This window comes from Rhinoderma darwinii, unplaced genomic scaffold, assembly GCF_050947455.1.
Source record: "Rhinoderma darwinii isolate aRhiDar2 unplaced genomic scaffold, aRhiDar2.hap1 Scaffold_138, whole genome shotgun sequence".
NCBI classification, from domain to species: domain Eukaryota; kingdom Metazoa; phylum Chordata; class Amphibia; order Anura; family Rhinodermatidae; genus Rhinoderma; species Rhinoderma darwinii.
In genome coordinates, this window is record NW_027461966.1 from 2,488,762 (window position 1) to 2,508,529 (window position 19,768).

The following is a 19,768-nucleotide window of genomic DNA, read 5'->3' on the forward strand; positions in this document are numbered from 1 at the left end:
TTGCTTTATTAAAACAAACACAAAAACTGTCATTGGTTTGGTCCGAGCCTACCCTTGTAGTTTACCTAGTGGTACAAACCAGTTGGCAGCTTCTGATTGGACGCTTTGAATGATCCCATCCTCAGAGCTCCTCTGCACCAGCCGTCTCCATAGAACTGCAGGTGTCAGTTGGTGTCAGTTGAGCGGATAATAGACAGCGAGAGACTTGAGATCTGTGTAAGAGACGATGTTTAGGGCCGGTCTTAGGTGTGTGTGACCTGTACGAGTGCACGGGGCGCTGCACCCTCCCAGCATGTAGGGGGCACCACTGGGCTCTGCCCCTATTCTGTCCTCTCCTCCTCGTTACACACACGGAGGAAACAAGAGCCGTGGAGCAAGAGCAGAGGAGGAAGCTCCGTCACAGCCCGTCCTGCAAGAAACCTGTGATCCTGTCAGCAAGAAGAGATGTAAGTGTCTATGTGTGTGTATGTGTCTCTGTGTTCGTGTGTGTATATGTTCCAGTATGTGTGTGTGTGTGTGTGTGTGTGTGTGTGTGTGTATATGTGTATATATGTCTCTATGTTAGTGTGTGTATATATGTGTGCCTCTGTGTGTGTATATATGTGTGGGTATAGTTATCAGAGTGTGATATCTGTGGTCTTACATAGGACTGCAGGTGACATCTACTACATTATCTGTAATCAGAGAGTTATCACTGTGTTATCTGTAGTGTGACATAGGACTGCAGGTGACATCTACTACATTATCTGCACAGTGTATATATGGGTATGTATGTGAATGTGTGTTTGTGTTTGTATATATGTTCCTGTGTGTGTGTGTGTGTGTGTGTGTGTGTGTGTGTCTGTGTGTATATATTCCAGAATGTGTATATATCTATATATTTGCCTGTTTGTCTAAATATGTCCCTCTATGTATGTGCAGTATCTATGTTCCTGTGTGTGTGTGTGTGTGTGTGTGTGTGTGTGTGTGTCTCTGTGTGTGTGTGTGTGTGTGTGTGTGTGTGTGTATATATTCCAGAATGTGTATATATATATATTTGCCTGTTTGTCTAAATATGTCCCTCTATGTATGTGCAGTATATATGTTCCAGTATGTGTCTATATATGTGGTTAATTTTTGGTTTGTGGAGGGCGGCAATAGAGAATCCCGCACAGGGCGCCATCCAACCTAAGGCCGGCCCTGACGGTATTTATATATAAGTGAGCGCAAATATGGCAGCTAAGAGCTTTTATAATGTGACATCTAGTCATGAAATCCATGAAATCTGGACAGAACCGGAGGAAAGTCTCTCAGCTTATGTGAAGCAGTAAATGACTCTACAACTTGTAATGTTTATACAAGGACCTTCCCAAGAAACGTTCCTCATCCTCTGTTGTAATATTATACAATGAGCGGACCTGACGTTCTATCTGGTAATGATTGTTACTTCACGGTCCAGTCACTAGTACAGCTGTAAGGAAGGCGAGGACTACAGGCAGGAGAAGAACACAGAGACATAAGACACTAAGGGGGGGGGGGGGTCATTTATCAACTCTTCTACGCCAGGCGTAGAAAAGTCGCAAAAGGGATTAAAAGTCGCATTTTTGATGCAAATGCAATTTATGCCCTTTTTTTGCGCCACTTTCCCCATTTTTGTAGAAATGGGGCGTGGTCGAGGGGAAAGGGGCGTGGCCACTGAGCCAACAAATTTATTATGATTCTCCCAGAAAAGTGGCATAAATTATAGTGGAAATCTACGCCAGCTCCTCGCTAACGTATATTTCACTCCATGGGGCATAGCAAGGTAGAGGCCCGCGCTGGACCTCGCAGATCTGGCACAGTTTATAATTTTCTGTAAAAGCAGAATGAGCCATTACAGAAGAGAGAAAGCAGAATACATTGGGACCCTAAAGAGGTCAGGAGCTTTAAATTGTTTGGGTTTTCCGGAAAAAATCATCTTCTGTGCGTGAATATAACCTTAAAGAACCAGTTCCTGTTGTTCAACCCCTTAACTGCTTCCCGCAAAATGTTGTGTCAGATATGTCATAGTGCGAGGGGTGATGTACGGAGCGCTCACGCGCTGTGCGTGCACCATACGCTGCGGCTATCAGCTGTGTATTACAGATGACATCCGGGACTAACGGCCAGCAACAGTGATCGCGCTGATTTCTGGCTGTTTAACCCCTCAAATGCTGTGGTCAATCACGACGGCAGCATCTGAGGTGTTAAAAAGAGGGGGCGGCCCCCTCTGACAGCTCGTCACCCCCACCCGCAATGAGATCGCAGGGTCACTATGGTTGTCATGGCAGCCCAGGGCCTAATGAAGGCCCCCAAGACTGCCTTCACTCTGCCTCTCCTAAGTCCTGCATGTGGCAGGGCTTAAAGTGTAGCTAAACGTTTAAGAAACTTCTGACATGTCATAGTGACATGTCAGAGGTTTTGATTGGTGGGGGTCCGAGCACTGAGACCCCCACTAATAGCTAGAATGAAGCAGCTGAAGTTCTCGTGTGAGCGCTCAGCCGCTTCGTGTCTGTTCGGCTTTTTCCGGAAACCAATGTATCGGAGAAAGTCTAAGAGCCCGTACCGAGCGCTTCAGCTGCGTACTTTTAGCGATAGGTGGGGTCTCAGTGCTTGGACCTCCACCAATCAAAACTTCTGACATGTCACTATGACATGTCAGAAGTTTGTTAAACGTTTAGCTGCACTTTAACAGAAGCCTGTGGAAGTTACAATATACTGCAATACATTAGTATTGCAGTATATTGTGCCAGCGATCTAACAATCGCTGGTTCATGTCCCCTAGCAAAAAAAAGGGAAATATCGTTTTTAGTAAGGAAAAAAAGAACAAATTAAAAGTTAAAAAAAAACACCTTTTCCCAGTTTTCCTCTAAAGTAATGTAAAAAATAAAAAAAAGTTAACAAAATTGGTATAGCTGTTTCTGAACTATTAAAATATAGCGTTATTTAACGCGCATGGTGAACCCAAAAATATTTAAAACCCCAAAATTGCTGTTTTTTGGTCAACTTAGCTCTTAAAAATTTTTTAATAAAAAGTGATCAAAAAATTGCATGTACCAAAAAATTGTACCTATAAAAACTAGAGCTCGTCCCACAAAAAATACGCATCACACCGCTCAATCGATGGAAAAATAAAAACCGTATGGCTCTTAGAATGTGGCTACACCAATAAAAAAAAATTACCAAAAAGTTTTTTTTCTTTGAAAGTAGTGTAATTTAAGAAAACCTATATAAATTGGTATCTCCGCAATCGTATTGAGCCACAGCATGTAGTTCCGTTTTCATTTTTACCGCACGGTGAAATCTGTAAGAACGAAACCCAAAAAGCCATGAAGGGATCGCAGTTTTTTCCAACTTCAGCACGCAAATAATTTTTTTTCCGTTTACCAGTGCATTGTATGGTACTTTAGATGCTACTAATAGAAACTACGACGCCTCCCGTAAAAAATAAGCCCTCAAAGTCTATTAAAATGGCTTCGGCCTGAAGAGGTTATACAAGCCATTTTTCATTTGTCACTCACCTTCCTAGAGTCATAACTTTTTTATTTTTACGTCAATGGAGTGGTGTGTGAAGGGTTATTTTTTTGCGAGAGGAGTTGTAGTTTTTTGGGCACCATTTAAAGTACCATGTAATGGTTGAATTTGAGAAAACTGAGCTTCCTCCATGTTTTTTGGGTTTAGTTTTTACTGTACACACTTACCTTCTCTTAAGGTAAAAGTAGATTTAACATCTACTTTTACCATAAAGAGGCTCTGTCACCAGATTTTGCAACCCCTATCTGGTATTGCAGCAGATCGGCGCTGCAATGTAGATAAGAGTAACGTTTTTATTTTTTTAAAAACAAGCATTTTTGGCCAAGTTATGACCATTTTTGTATTTATGCAAATGAGGCTTTCTAAAATCCAACTGGGCGTGTTTAAAGTAAAAGTCCAACTGGGCGTGTATTATGTGTGTTACATCGGGGCGTTTTTACTTCTTTTACTAGCTGGGCGTTCTGACGAGAAGTATCATCCACTTCTCTTCAGAACGCCCAGCTTCTGGCAGTGCAGACACAGCGTGTTCTCGAGAGATCACGCTGTGACGTCACTCACTTCCTGCCCCAGGTCCTGCATCGTGTCGGACGAGCGAGGACACATCGGCACCAGAGGCTACAGTTGATTCTGCAGCAGCATCAGCGTTTGCAGGTAAGTCGATGTAGCTACTTACCTGCAAACGCTGATGCTGCTGCAGAATCAACTGTAGCCTCTGGTGCCGATGTGGCCGACACGATGCAGGACCTGGGGCAGGAAGTGAGTGACGTCACAGCGTGATCTCTCGAGAACACGCTGTGTGTCTGCACTGCCAGAAGCTGGGTGGTAACGAAGAGAAGTGGATGATACTTCTCGTCAGAACACCCAGCTAGTAAAAGTAGTAAAAACGCCCCGATGTACGCACATAATACACGCCCAGTTGTACTTTTGCAAGCCTCATTTGCATAAATACAAAAATGGTCATAACTTGGCCAAAAATGCTCATTTTTTAAAAATAAAACGTTACTGTAATCTACATTGCAGCGCCTATCTGCTGCAATAGCAGATAGGGGTTGCAAAATCTGGTGACAGAGCCTCTTTAACCTCTTAACGCCGAAGGACGGATATATCCGTCCTCAGCAGCTGCTAGTTCGCGCAGGAGGACGGATATATCCGTCCTGTGATGGCGCGGGTACTGCCAGTGTACCCACGCGATCAGCGGCAGGAGCAAGGCTGTTCTACACAGCCTGGCTCCTGTTGCAACTGCTGGAATCGAAGCGCGCTCCGATTCCGGCAGTTTAACCCATTAAATGCCGCTGTCAATAGTGACAGCGGCATCCAATGTGTTTGACAGAGGGAGGGAGCTCCCTCTGTCACCCCATCGGCGCCCCCGCAAACAAATCGCGTGTCGCCGTCGGGTTTCCATGACAGCCGGGGGTCTAACAAAGACCCCCAGGTCTGTCTTCCGCAACTGCCTGTTAGGCGATGCCGGAGGCATGACCTAATAGGTTGCCTGTCAGTTTTAGGGTATGTTCACACGGCCTATTTACGGACGTAATTCGGGCGTTTTGGCCCCGAATTACGTCTGAAAATAGCGCCTCAATAGCGCTGACAAACATCTGCCCATTGAAAGCAATGGGCAGACGTTTGTCTGTTCACACGAGGCGTATATTTACGCGCCGCTGTCAAATGACGGCGCGTAACTAGACGCCCGCGTCAAAGAAGTGACCTGTCACTTCTTTGGCCGTAATTGGAGCCGCTATTCATTGACTCCAATGAATAGCAGCGCTAATTACGGCCGTAATTGACGCGGCGTTCAAGCGCCTGCACATGCCGGTACGGCTGAAATTACGGGGATGTTTTCAGGCTGAAACATCCCCGTAATTTCAGCCGTTACGGACCCCCGCCGTGTGAACATACCCTTACACTGACAGGCAATAATGCTTCGGTATACTAAGTATACCAAAGCATTATATATGCGATCGGCACATTGCATAGTGAAGTCCCCTGGTGGGACTAAAAAAAAAAATGTCAATCAGTTAAATAAAGTTTGTGAAAAAAAATAAAAATAAATTACAGTGAAAATCAAATGAAACTAAGTAAAAGTGTCAAAACAAATAACACATGCACATATATGTTATCCCCGCGATCGTAACAACTTGACCAATAAAATGAACACATTAATTAAACCGCCGGATGAACGGCGTCCAAGAAAACCGCCAAAAACAACGGCAAAATTCGCTCTTTTCTCCCATTTTCCCCATAAAAAATTAAATAAAAGTTAATCTATAAGTCCTATGTACCCCAAAATAGTACTAATGAAAACGACACATTGGCCCGCAAAAATCAAGCCCCCATACGGCCACATCGACGGAAAAATAAAAACGTTACGGCTCTTGGAATGCGGCGATGCAAAAACAAGTAATTTTTTTCTAAAAGGCTTTTTATTGTGCAAACGTAGGAAAACATATAAAACCTTTACATATTTGGTATCCCCGTAATCGTGCCGACCCATAGAATGAAGTTAACATGTTATTTACACTGCATAGTAAACGGCGTACATTTATAACGTGAAAATCAATGCTGGAATAGCTGTTTATTTTCAATTCTCTCCTAAAATAAAGTTAATAAAAGTTAATCGATATATTATAAGCATCTAAAAATGGTACAATTACAAAATACAACTCGTCCCACAAAAAACAAGCCCATATACGGCTATGTCGACGAAATAAAAAAAAAGTTATGACTCTTGGAATGCGACCGTGAAAAAACAAAAAATAATCCTTGGTCATTAACGTGCAAAATGGCCCGGTCATTAAGGGGTTAAAGGGGTTGTCCGAGATACCCAAATTTTTTCAAAAACTGTGTCATACATTACCCCTTATACAGACAATCTAAATAAAGCATTATTTTAAAAAAACTTCTACTTGGCACATTTCTGCTTTGAGTTTAGCACGGCTTGTTTACATGCAGTTCAGCTCTGGTTTGTTGATCTTTCCTTGTGAGGAAACTTTTTTCCCGTGCACGCTCCTTGCAGGCTGCAATGAGCGTGCACGTACCTTCCAAGAGTTCACGTGAGCTGTCCCTGCTCCTCCCCGCTGACCTCCTTCACTGGACTTGTCTTCTTGCTGACATTCTTGAAGGACGGTGACCGTTCTCCCCCCATTATGTTTTCACATTTATGTTTTCTTTCTCTTTTCAGGTCTATAAACCTCTTCGTGTCTCCCTCACCCTCGTCCACCCTCACCCTCGTCCACCCTCACCCTCGTCCACCCTCACCCTCGTCCACCCTCACCCTCGTCCACCCTCTTCTATCTCATGTCTCTCTCCACTAAGGCCATGTTCACACACAGTTTTTTTGCAGGAAGAATATCTGCCTCAAAATTCCGTCTTGAAGTTTGCGGCAGATTTACCTCTCCCTGCACGTTGATTTTTGCGTCATATTTCCCGGAGTTTTTTGTGCGCTGTTTGCGGCTTTGTTTGCGTTTTTGTTTGCCGCTTTGTTCGGGGCGTTTTTCGCTTAGTTTATCTTGGCGTTTTTTGCTTGTTTGTTTGCGGCTTTTTTTGCGATGTTTTTTGCTGTGTTTTCCGTTGCGTTTATCGTTTCTTTTTTAGTGTCGTTGTTTGCGGCTATTTTTGCTGCTTTTTTCGTTGCGTCTTTCGTGGCGTTTTCCCAGTTGTTTTTCGCGGCGTTCTTTGCCTCTTTGTTTGCGGCTTTTTTCGCGTCTTTTTCGCAGCGTTTTCCGTGGCGTTTATCGTAGCCTTTTTTGCGTCGTTTTTCGCGTATTTTTTTGCGTCGTTGTTTGCATTTTTTTTTCTGGGTTTTTCGTTGCGTCTTTCGTGGCGTTTTCCCTGTCGTTTTTTGTGGCGTTCTTTGCCTCTTTGTTTGCGGCTTTTTTCGCGGCTTTATTTGCGATGTTTTTCGCGGCGTTTATCGTAGCCTTTTTGGCGTTGTTTTTTGCATCTGTTTTTTGTGGCGTTTTTCGCCCGCGGCAATTGAGCGCCGCGGGCATAAAACAACGTGAAATACGCTTTCTCTGCCTCCCATTGAAGTCAATGGGAGGTCAGAAGCGTAAACGCCCGAAGATAGAGCATGTCGCTTCTTTTTCCCGCAAGGCAGTTTTACTGCTCGCGGGAAAAAGACGCCGACGCCTCCCATTGAAATCAATGGTACGCATTTTCGGGCCGTTTTTGACGAGTTTTGCAACGCTGTTTCCGCTTAAAAAAAACTCGTCAAAATACTCTGTGTGAACTTAGCCTAATGCTGCCTCCGTTATTGTACTTCATGTACCATTCCTCCTCCTGCACTTTGTGTTGTGAGGAGGAGTCATTTTATTACATAGATGACACACTACCCCTCCCCCCACCTGTACCTAGCGCTATTGTAACTTATCGGAGTAGTGGAATCCCACTATGGTCGGGGATTCCGCTCCTGCACGCTTTGCTTGGACATAGACCTAGGCATAGACATGAAGCAATCCGTTGTGGACCGGAATCATAGTGGCGCTGTCTACCTAAGGGCGGATTTACACGAACGCCATATACGTCCGTGCAACCCGCGTGTTTTTCACACGTGTGGCACGGACCTATGCAAGTCTATGGAGCAGTGCAGACTGTCATTGATTTTTGTGCAGCGTGATTCCGCTGCGTATAACTCACGACATGTTCTATATTCCGGCGGTTTTCGCGCATCACGCACCCATTGAAGTCAATGGGCGCGTGAAAACCACGCATTGCCGCACGGAAGCACCTCCGTGCGAACTGGCTGTTTTGCACAACAGCTGTCAAAAGGATGAATGTAAGGGTATGTTCACACGGCCTATTTACGGACGTAATTCGGGCGTTTTTGCCCCGAATTACGTCTGAAAATAGCGCCTCAATAGCGCTGACAAACATCTGCCCATTGAAAGCAATGGGCAGACGTTTGTCTGTTCACACGAGGTGTATATTTACGCGCCGCTGTCAAATGACGGCGCGTAAATAGACGCCCGCGTAGAAGAAGTGACCTGTCACTTCTTTGGCCGTAATTGGAGACGCTATTCATTGACTCCAATGAATAGCAGCGCTAATTACGGCCGTAATTGACGCGGCGTTCAAGCGCCTGCACATGCCGGTACGGCTGAAATTACGGGGATGTTTTCAGGCTGAAACATCCCCGTAGTTTCAGCCGTTACGGACGCTGTCGTGTGAACATACCCTAAACAGAAAAGCACCACGTGCTTTTCTGTTTACAAACATCCAAATGGCGTGTCATAATGATGGCGGCTGCGCAAAAACCACGCATATGACGCTGCCTTACGGAGCAGGTAAGTGGCTTTTGCGCAGGCAAAATGCCACGTGTTTTGCCTGCGCAAAAACGCCACGTTGGTCTGAATCAGGCCTTCTACACATTTTTAGGCAAGTTAGTTCAGACATTGATGGGAACTCCGCTGCGGACGATAGGCAGCGGTGCAGAAATTTCAGGCCGCAGCATGCGCTGTCTGTTGCGGAGAAGTGGAAAGGCACAAAGTATTTCAGCCTTTGCAATGCAAAAACCGAAATCAGTGGCAGGTCCGCTGTGTTTTCTGCAACGTCTGAATTACCTGTCAAAACTGCAAATATTGGTGCAGATTCGTTGCGTACTTTCCCCTAAATCTGCAACAACATTTGAAGCATAAAAACTCTGCCACGTCTGAACGTGCCCTAATAATAACAGCCAGCGCTGTGGCCACCACAGTATTAGCGATGGTCAGCTACTGGATGTTACCCAGGTATGCTATTCCCGGTGCCCCTGGTGGCGGAGGGTAACAGGGTCATAGTGATGGTTAGTGTTCGTCCAGCCCCGTCTTATGCCTCATGCACACTTGCGTGTAAGATTGACGCCCGTGAGAAACGCGTATGAATGGGGTCAGTTTGTGTGCGTTCTGCATCAGTGTGCTTAGCAAGTGGCATGCGTTATTCACGAGGACATGCAGTATGTTTCACGCAGCGGACTCTCGCTGCGTGAAAACGGCCCCATTGAAATAAATGGGTCGCGTGTGCTATGCGTGGTTTCGACGATCAGCACACGGACGAGATTCACCCTGGTGTGAATGGGGCCTTAGGCACGATTTACACAAGTGTGAATCACGTCCGTGTGCTGTGCTTTGAAAAAACGCACAACACACGCGACCCATTTATTTCAATGGGGCCGTTGACACATGCGTGACTTTTCACGCAGCGAGAGTCCGCTGCGTGAAACATACTGCATGTCCTCTATTGGTGCGTTATCAATCACCTACACTCACATTGAAGTCAATGCATGCGTGAAAACCACGCACCGCACACGTGTTTGGTGCGTGATTTACACAGCAATTTGTTGTAAAAAAGAAGAAAAAAATGGGCTGGCTTTGTGAGTGCGTGAATAACACATGACAATCGAAAAGCACACTGATGCATAAGGGCGGATTTACACGAGCGTGTGCGTTTTGCGTGCGCAAAATGCACTTGACCGCTCCGTGTCATGTTCATACGGATGCACGGCTTCGGTTTTCGCGCAGCCGTCATCATTATGACACTCCGTTTGGATGTTTGTAAACAGAAAAGCACGTGGTGCTTTTCTGTTTACATTCATTATTTTACTGCTGTTGCGCGAATTACGCGCGTCACACGGAAGTGCTTCCATGGGGTGCGCCTGATTTTCACGCACCTATTGATTTCAATGGGTGCGTGATGCTCGAAAAACGCAGAAATATAGAACATGTCGCAAGTTTTACGCAGCGGACTCATGCTGCGTAAAATTCACGGACTGTCTGCACTGCCCCATAGACTAGCATAGGTCCGTGCCACAAGCGTGAAAAGCACGCGGGTTGCACGGACGTATAGCACGTTCGTGTTAATCCGCCCTAACGCAAACACACGGATGGGATTGACGCAAGTTTTTCACGCGCGGAAAATACACACGCTAGTGTGCATGAAGCCTTACTAATGGGCGCTGTTAGACAGTGGCCATTAATAATGCACTAATAATACATTTTTAAATAAATGAGAAGGACATAGAAAAAATATTGTAATAAAATAACACACACAACACTGGTTAACGATTTTATTAAAAATAAAAAAGGTGTCATTGAAGTCGTCCTTGAACTTGATGTAGTACCAAGGACCCAACCTGTAGAGGGATGCTTAGATACACTGCTCATGTGTGATACTGTTAGACCATGTATCTAAGCCTACCACAAGGTAGCCTTAGTAACATTACCCAAGCAGACAGTGTCACACATGGGCCATGTATCTAAGAATACCACATGTTAGGCTTAGATACAGGGCCCCAAAACACTAATCTTAGGGTATGTTCACACGGCAGCGTCCGTAACGGCCGAAATTAAGGGGCTGTTTTCAGGAGAAAACAGCCCCGTCATTTCAGCCGTAACGGCATGTGCAGGCGCTTGAACGCCGCGTCCATTACGGACGTAACTGTAGCTGGTTTTCCATGTAGTCCATGGAAAACGGCTCCATTTACGTCTGAACAAGTGACATGACACTTCTTTGGCGCGGGCGTCTATTTACGCGCCGTCTTTTGACAGCGACGCGTAAATATACGCCTCGTGTGAACAGACAAACGTCAGCCCATTGCTTTCAATGGGCAGATGTTTGCCAACGCTTTCAAGCCGTAATTTCGGACGTAATTCGGGGGTTAATCTGCCCGAATTACGTCCGTAAATAGGCCGTGTGAACATACCCTTATACAGGAATAAAAAGAATGTCATCTGGGGTCCTGTATCTAAGCCTACATTGTGTTAGGCTTAGATACAGGCTCCATGTGTGACACTGTTAGTTAGACCCCGTATCTAAGCCTAACAATGTAGGCTTAGATACAGGACCCCAGAAGATCTTATCCAGTTCAGGACCGGGCTATTTTGCGCCTTCAGGACCAGACACCGTTTTGCCCTTTTTAGCACGTGTTAGTTAAATGGCTATAACATTTTTATTTGTTGGGCTAACGACGTTATTTTTGCGACGTTTTTTCCGTAGACAATGGAGGTTTATTTTTTTATCGTTTTTATACACACCTTTTTGCCATTTTAGAATTTTCATTCATAAAGTTTGAAAATAATAGTAAAAAAACAAGCTTTTTTACGTTTCAGCTTTTTTTTTTTTGGTAATAACATAGTTTTACCCTAAAATAGACCTTTTTTTTGTGATCGTCATTGTCTACCGTAAATTTTAATATATTATATGTCTATATTAGGGTAATTGGGTCAGCGCTAGCGTTACAACAATGATTGGCGGGGGGAAACTGTATTTTTTTGGGGTGGGTATTTTATGTGTATTTATTATTAAATTTTTTTGTACTTTACTATTTTTTTATTATTATGGTCTGTCCCTCAAAGGTCAAAAAAGACCTTTGGGGAACTTTATATATATATTTTTTTCTTTCTTTTACACCATCTTTTCCACTGTAACTGGAGTTGCACAACAGCCCCAGTTACAGGGGAAATCAGGCCTCTCATAGTGACGATTGTCACTAACTGGGCTGTGCTGGGTCTAGTAAGACCCAGCAGCAGTCTGTCACTAACGGCAACCGGCGATCATGTGACCAGTCACATGATCACCGGGAGCAATAGAGACAGCGCCGCTGCTGCTGCTGTCTCTATTCCTATACACAGCGTTCATTGAAACACCACACACACTAACAATGCCCCCTGTAGATAGTGCCAGTGACAATGCCCCCTGTAGATAGTGCCAGTCACAATGCCCTCTGTAAATAATGACCGTCACAATAACCTCTGTGGATAGCACCAGTCACAATACCCTCTGTAAATAGTGCCAGTCACACTGCCCCCTGTAGATCGCGCCAGTCAAAATGCCCCCTGTAGATATTGCCCAGTGTAAATAGAGTGCCCTGTAGATATTGCCCCAATGCTGCCCACAGAAAAAAAAGCCAGTGCAATAGTAATCGGTTGTATCTGCGTCCTAAGGACACGGATACAATTGGGTAAGAAGTCCTGTTTCACCCCGGTTCTCTGAACCAGCTGTAATTTTAACAACCAGTTCGGGAAAACCGGGGCGAACTGGTCCCCCTTCAGCCTCGGGACCTGGGCAAGTGCCCACATTGACCTCATTGTAATCCGCTCCTGCATATATGGCTCTGACACTTCTCGGCATCCACTATGTATGAGCGGCGCTGAAATGATGACGAGATGGAGGGGAGAAGAAGAGCGGTGAGGTGAGTATGTGTTTTTTGATGTTATGGGAGACGTGGGAGGGATGCTATGGTGCATGGTGTGGTCATTGCTGCACAATTTTACCGCACGGCCCAGCAGAAAAATGCAACACATTTATTAAAATGCTTTTGCCTCTTAATAAATGTGTCGCACTTTACGTTCAATTTTTTTTCTATTAAGACTGGTGTATAAAACACCAGTGTTAATAAATTGCCCCCTTTATGATTAGTGTCAGCGACTGGTAAGTATCCGGATAGATTGTAGTTGTAGGATCACACGCTGCAGTAACATCTTATTTCATGGATTTCTTACAGACATCGGCGTTATATAGAAATCGATAGCATTTACCAGGAATGTATTCTCACACCGCCTTCTTCTTTTTCAGGTGTCTATTTCCAAGTTCAGAGAATCAAGATGGTGAATGCTCCACAGGTCGGTTCACACGGAAACCGCAACGGAATCAGCGCCAAAAAAATGCCCCAAATCACTTTCCTGGAGCGGTTTCCGCCTCTGACCCCTCATTGAAATCAATGGGTGGCAGAAAAAAAGGCGGAACTGATTAATTTGATTAATTTATAGGACTTTGTGGCAGGCGTTGGAGCCGTTTAGGTATTGTGATTGTCATGGGGCAGTTGGGTAAAGGTATGTTTTTAGTCTTGTGTGAGGCTGGTAAAGTGTAACTAAACTTTTAACATATCAAAGTGACATAGCAGAAGTTTTGATCAGTGGGGGTCTCAACACTGAGACCCCCCCCCCGACTGCTACAGCGAAGCGGCAGAAGCGCTTGGGTGAGTGCTGTGCCGCATGGTTTCTGATTGGCTTTCCACGGAAAACTGAGTGAGCGTTGTACGGACTAAATGGAAACTCTGAGTCTGTACACCGTTTGCTCAACTTTCCGAGGGAAGACGATCAGAAACAAAGCAGTACAACGCTCACCCTGCCGCTTCTGCTGCTTCATTTTAGCAATAAGTGGGGGTCTCAGTGCTAGGACTCCCACCGATCAAAACTTCTGACATGTCACTATGTTTAGTAACAATTTAAGGCCCCATGCACATGACTGTAAAAAAACAGAACCGCCTGGTTCTATTGGCCGCAGAAACCTTTCCGTATCGCTACGGATAGCTGTCTGTGCCGTAGAACCGTGCCGTGAATTATGGAGCATGTCCTACTTTTCGTTTTTTATGGGCCGTGCTCCCATACTTTGTATGAGAGCACTGCCCGAAACTGTGGCCCGCGGCCATCGGCAGCTGGCCGTGCCCACAGTCACAGGCCGTGATTATGGGCACAGCCGTGTGAATGGGGCCGAAATGTTGATAAAATTCCTATAGAAAGTATTATGACTAAGTAAAGTAGCTGTGATAGAAATAATTCATAGAGTTCTGCTAATAAAGTGATTTTGAGTTGGATTTCCCCGGTCAGATGCGGTTTGGTTGCTGTTTGCAGAAGAGTTTTCTTCTGGAGTTCTTGTTCTTGGAGGATATTCTTGAGGACATTTGGACGTTCTAACAGTCAGTTGTCTACCTCTGGCCATAGAGTAGTGTTTCATCTCTTACAGACGAGTGTGCAGCTTAAAGGGTTTTTTCCATCTTAGACATTTATGGCGGGTCCAGCTCTGATGTATGCCATAAATGTCTACGATGGGAAGAACTCCTATAAAATGCTCCATTTGTGGCAGGGTAAGGAAGGACACTCTACTTGCCGTCAGATCCACCAAATTAAAGGTAGCGATGAATGGGGTGATAAATGTTGCAGCCAGACGCCCCTTACATCCCGGCTAGTAACAAGATATCATCATTATTTAAGGTGTTCCTGATGTAGAAATCCCTATGTGTAATGACAATGACGTTATCGAGCCCAGTATATTTTGTTTGTCAGTATGTTACACAATCTTTCTGGTTATCAGCAGTGTCCATGAAAGTCTCCCCTGAAATAAGGCTCATTTTTGTAGGGTTTGTGTGGGCAGGGTTTTAATATTTTTGCTGTGAGTGGCGCAGTTTAGTTGACACGTCTCCTTTTCTTTTCCTCTCTAGTGATTTGGCCAGAAGTCACAAGTCAGTGTCCGGCTATTTTCACTACTAGTGATATCACTTTGTGTCATAACTTGGCGCATGTGAGGTCTCTATTGAATGTGTAATATTTTTCCTGATGATGATATCAGATATTTGGTGTCCTCTCTAGGCCACACTTAGGCCCATGTTATAAATGAGATGTAAATGTTCCACTGAATAGATTGTAGAATGGTTTTCTGTTATACAGATGTGAAGGAGAGCGCTATTTCTTCTAGACATCTGATCTTTGGTGTGATTGGTGAATAATTTAGGGACTGTGGTCAGAGACAATTCCATGATACTTGTGGCTTATAGTCAGTGTGGGGTGGTCGGTGCGACCTCTTGGATAGGAAGACTTGAGGTGGGATCTCTAGTTTGGCTCCGCAGAATGTACCCCAGAACGGATTTAATTGCCCCTTAAAAATGATTTGAGCTTTATCAGAAACCAGGCACACTAACATCTCTTTACTGATCCAGTACATCTATAGCATATACCAGGAACGTATTATAGCACCTCTTTCTTTTCTAGATGTCTATAAGTGAAGAGAAGCAAAATATAGAATCCTCCAGTCAGCGGCAATGGAGGAATCAGAGGACTGGTAATTAATATTATTATTAATTACTGATAATTATCAGGCTGGTTTCTAGCTCTGGATTACTCAGAGGTGTAATTCCCAAGTGACGGCTAAGATTTGAACAGCGAAGCTACTGCAGTCCTAGTACTTGTAGCAGACGCTGAAATAGTACATTAGAATCACTCGGAAACAAGCGCCGATTCCCGGGTGCATACCGTCTTCTACAGCGATGTGACTGCGCATGAGCAGTAGCGCACGCTGAAATACAGGTTTACAATAAGCACTTGGGAACAGTCGCCGGTTCCCGGGTGCATACCGTCCTCTACAGCGATGTGACTGCGCATGAGCAGTAGTGCACGCTGAAATACAGGTTTAGAATAAGCACTTGGGAACAGTCGCCGGTTCCCGGGTACATACCGTCCTCTACAGCGATGTGACTGCGCATGAGCAGTAGCGCACGCTGAAATACAGGTTTAGAATAAGCACTTGGGAACAGTCGCCGGTTCCCGGGTACAAACCGTCTTCTACAGCGATGTGACTGCGCATGAGCAGTAGCGCACGCTGAAATACAGGTTTATAATAAGCACTTGGGAACAGTCGCCGGTTCCCGGGTACATACAGTCCTCTACAGCCATGTGACTGCACATGAGCAGTAGCGCACGCTGAAATACAGGTTTAGAATAAGCACTTGGGAACAGTCGCCGATTCGCGGGTACATACCGTCCTCTACAGCGATGTAACTGCACATGAGCAGTAGCGCATGCTGAAATACAGGTTTAGAATAAGCACTTGGGAAGAGTCGCCAGTTCCCGGGTACATACCGTCCTCTACAGCGATGTGACTGCGCATGAGCAGTAGCGCACACTGAAATACAGGTTTAGAATAAGCACTTGAGAACAGTCGCCAGTTCCCGGGTACATACAGTCCTCTACAGCGATGTGACTGCGCATGTGCAGCAGCGCACGCTGAAATACAGGTTTAGAATAAGCACTTGGGAACAGTCGCCGGTTCCCGGGTACATACAGTCTTCTACAGCGATGTGACTGCGCATGAGCAGTAGCACATGCTGAAATACAGGTTTAGAATAAGCACTTGGGAACAGTCGCCGGTTCCCGGGTACATACCGTCCTCTACAGCGATGTGACTGCGCATGAGCAGTAGCGCACCCTGAAATACAGGTTTAGAATAAGCACTTGGGAACAGTCGCCGGTTCCTGGGTACATACAGTCTTGCTGAAATGCAAGTTTAGTAGAAGCACTCGGGAACAGTTGCCAGTTCCCGAGTGCAGGCGGGGACTTGGGCAGCGCTACTGTTGCGCATGCGCAGTTGCAGCTACGGGCTGGTAGTCACACCAAGCACTCGGGAATAATTGGATGTTCCGGAGTGCAAACGAAATAAAGCGTGTTCATGAGAACATTGAAAGCGACCACAAAGCCATACTATGGTCGGGATGTGTCTTTTCCCGAACATAGCCAGAGGAATGGGTTATGGTCGGATCCAAGGGCAACCAGTAACACAACAAAACTTCTGCAACAAAGGCGTTGAGTACATAATGGCATGGCTTTATAAGCATTCACACATGGCAGACCTGGGAGCCTTGTTTAGGCCCCCGGTTGCCATGGCACCTATCAGAAACCTGCGATTGCGCTGATGGTGACAGAAGAAGCCCCCGCCATCTGTTAACCCACGTAGATGCCCCACTATTGACCACAGCAACTGAGGGGTAACGTGCCGGGATCTACGCTATTTCCCGCACCATCCAAGTACTGTACATTTACGGTACTTTGTGCTAACTGCATGGCACTGTATATGTATGTCACCCAGTGGTTAAATTACAGAAAGCTGACATCAGTACCGTGAATTTCTAGGTTTATAGGATTTGCGTCTGTAAGTAAATAAACCGTATGCAACCCCAATGGCAGCCTCTATCTGTGGTGCACGGTTGGGTAAATGTTCTTTTGGCACTTGCCCCCTCCCCACCTAGTGCTGCACATGGAATAATACAAGACGTTTTTGGGCATGTGCAGTAGCCTGGGGCTGCTCTGCTTGTATGTACCAAGATGATGAAGCAAGCGGGCCTGGGACATTTCACCCATCTGCCCTTAACAACAACCCACCCCCAAATCTGGAACTTCTACAGAGCAGAGAGTAAGCCGGAGGGCATGAATCGCAGAAACAGTGAGGAAAATCCTGACCTAGAATGGATCCAATTGTAGCAAACTATCAGCTGCGAGAAATATCAGGCATGTTCCTGGATATAAACAAGAATATTCCCATTCACTGACCCCAAACAGATATCTTAAAAATGCTGAGGAATTAGTAAGTTGCCGAACTTTTCATTATACGAAATTTAAGCATCTAGTTACATGAAACCGGAAAATCCCTATTATATTGCCATTTTATAGAGATCAGTGGTAAAATAGTGGCCACTCGGGCGCACAAATATGGATAACCAGGCCTGTACCTCTAGTTGTGCCTGTGACAATGCATCACTCCCAACTTATTCTTAAGGACCATGAAGTGTTTGAGCTTCTACATGGACCTAACAAGCGATCTGCTGGAGTCCCTTATCTACACATATTCAGGGCGGAGGTGCCTTGCTGGGGGCTCCACTACATAAATATCCTGCAGACTGTCCGGAAACAAAATGTACTTCTCAGTCGTATGTATATATGTATGGAGCATGTCCTCACTGTATATACTGTACTCCCTCCTTACTGTCCTCATATATACTGTATATAATGTACTGTTCAGTTATATGTATATATGTATGGAGCATGTCCTCACTGTATATACTGTACTCCCTCCTTACTGTCCTCATATATACTGTATATAATGTACTGTTCAGTTATATGTATATATGAGACGTGTCCTCACTGTATATACTGTACTCCCTCTTTACTGTCCTCATATATACTGTATATAATGTACTGTTCAGTTATATGTATATATAGTATGTGTCCTCACTGTATATACTGTACTCCCTCTTTACTGTCCTCATATATACTGTATATAATGTACTGTTCAGTTATATGTATATATGAGACGTGTCCTCACTGTATATACTGTGCTCCCTCTTTACTGTCCTCATATATACTGTATATAAAGTACTGTTCAGTTATATGTATATATGGGACAGGGTCCGCTCTCTAATCAGGATTTTTAAGGTGGTATGGATAAAACATTATCCCCTACTATACCTTTTCCTGTAATATTATAATAAATATTGGATTTCTCTCTTTCTAAACAGACTCCGCTCCCACTGGACAACATGCAGGGCTCCCATGTTACGTCATCGCCATAGAAACTGTTCGGTTTCCAACCATCGTAGAACGGACAACTAACCGGCAACTGAAAGCTCCTCCCAATGTATTAATGTCACTTCTGTATGGACAGGTAAGATTTGTCTATCCCCTTCAATGGGTTTTCCCATGAAGGACATTTATGACATCTCCACAGGATATGTCATAAATGTCAGATAGATGGGAGTCCCACCTCTGTGACCGGCGCCTATCTCCAGAACGAGGCCCCCTAAACAGTGGCGGATTAAGTAGGCCATAGGCCCTGGGCTGTTACCCAAACATGGGGCCCCCCTACTCCTCCGCCGCCCTGCCACTACCTTTTTGTGCAAGCATTAACAGATGGATGTTACGATTCCCCTTGTCAAAGGGCTGCGTCCCTACATACTGACAGTATCACACTGTGCAGGGACACATCCTCCTGACAAGGGGAATGGTAACACGCAATTGTCTATCAGTCCTGGACTGCACAAAGATATTTTGTGAAAGACAAGGATTTCCTATAAAAAACATGTCAGGAGAGGAGACAGATTCTCTATAAATCTAGTGACTCACAGAAGGTAAAGTAAAGCACCACACACACAGCCCCCGTAGAAAGCGCCACACACAGCCCCTGTCGATAGCGCCACACACACAGCCCCTGTAGATAGCTTCACACACATCCCCCCTCCCCTTGTATATAGTGCCACACAGCCCCCTCTCCCCTTGTATATAGTGCCACATATCCCCCCTCCCCTTGTATGTAGTGCTACACAGCAATCACCCCCCTGTATATTGCCACATATATTGCCTCCAAAACAAAACATTGTACTTACCTTGCCCCATTCCCGCGACGGACGGTGCGCTGCACTGTCTCCAGGCAGAACGCATGCTCATATCAGCGTGATGCAGTTACGTCATCACGGCGGCCTGCCCAGGGAGTCTTCCCAGCACCTTATAGGCTGCAGTCCTAACTTGGCCTGAAGCCTATATCATTAATTCATATCTGCGTCCTGAGGATGCAGATACAAGTGAATGTGGCTGTCGCTAGCATCGGGGCCCCCTCCAGTTCTAGGCGCCAATGGGCTTGAGGGGGCCCGTGCAGCCCAGCCAATAAATGTTATGGGCTTGGCAGCCATGGGCCCCCTGGGAGCCTTGGTCGGCTGCCCGAGCCT

The 19,768-nt window shown here is 45.3% G+C and overlaps 1 long non-coding RNA gene across 1 annotated transcript; it reads left to right on the forward strand.

Annotated features, from left to right (window-relative positions):
- Positions 1-245: 245 nt before the first annotated feature.
- On the forward strand, positions 246-18,708 carry LOC142699159 (uncharacterized). The gene is made up of 3 exons (XR_012866047.1): positions 246-446; positions 13,078-13,124; positions 18,566-18,708. It is a non-coding gene; the product is annotated as an uncharacterized LOC142699159 (long non-coding RNA).
- Positions 18,709-19,768: the final 1,060 nt, after the last annotated feature.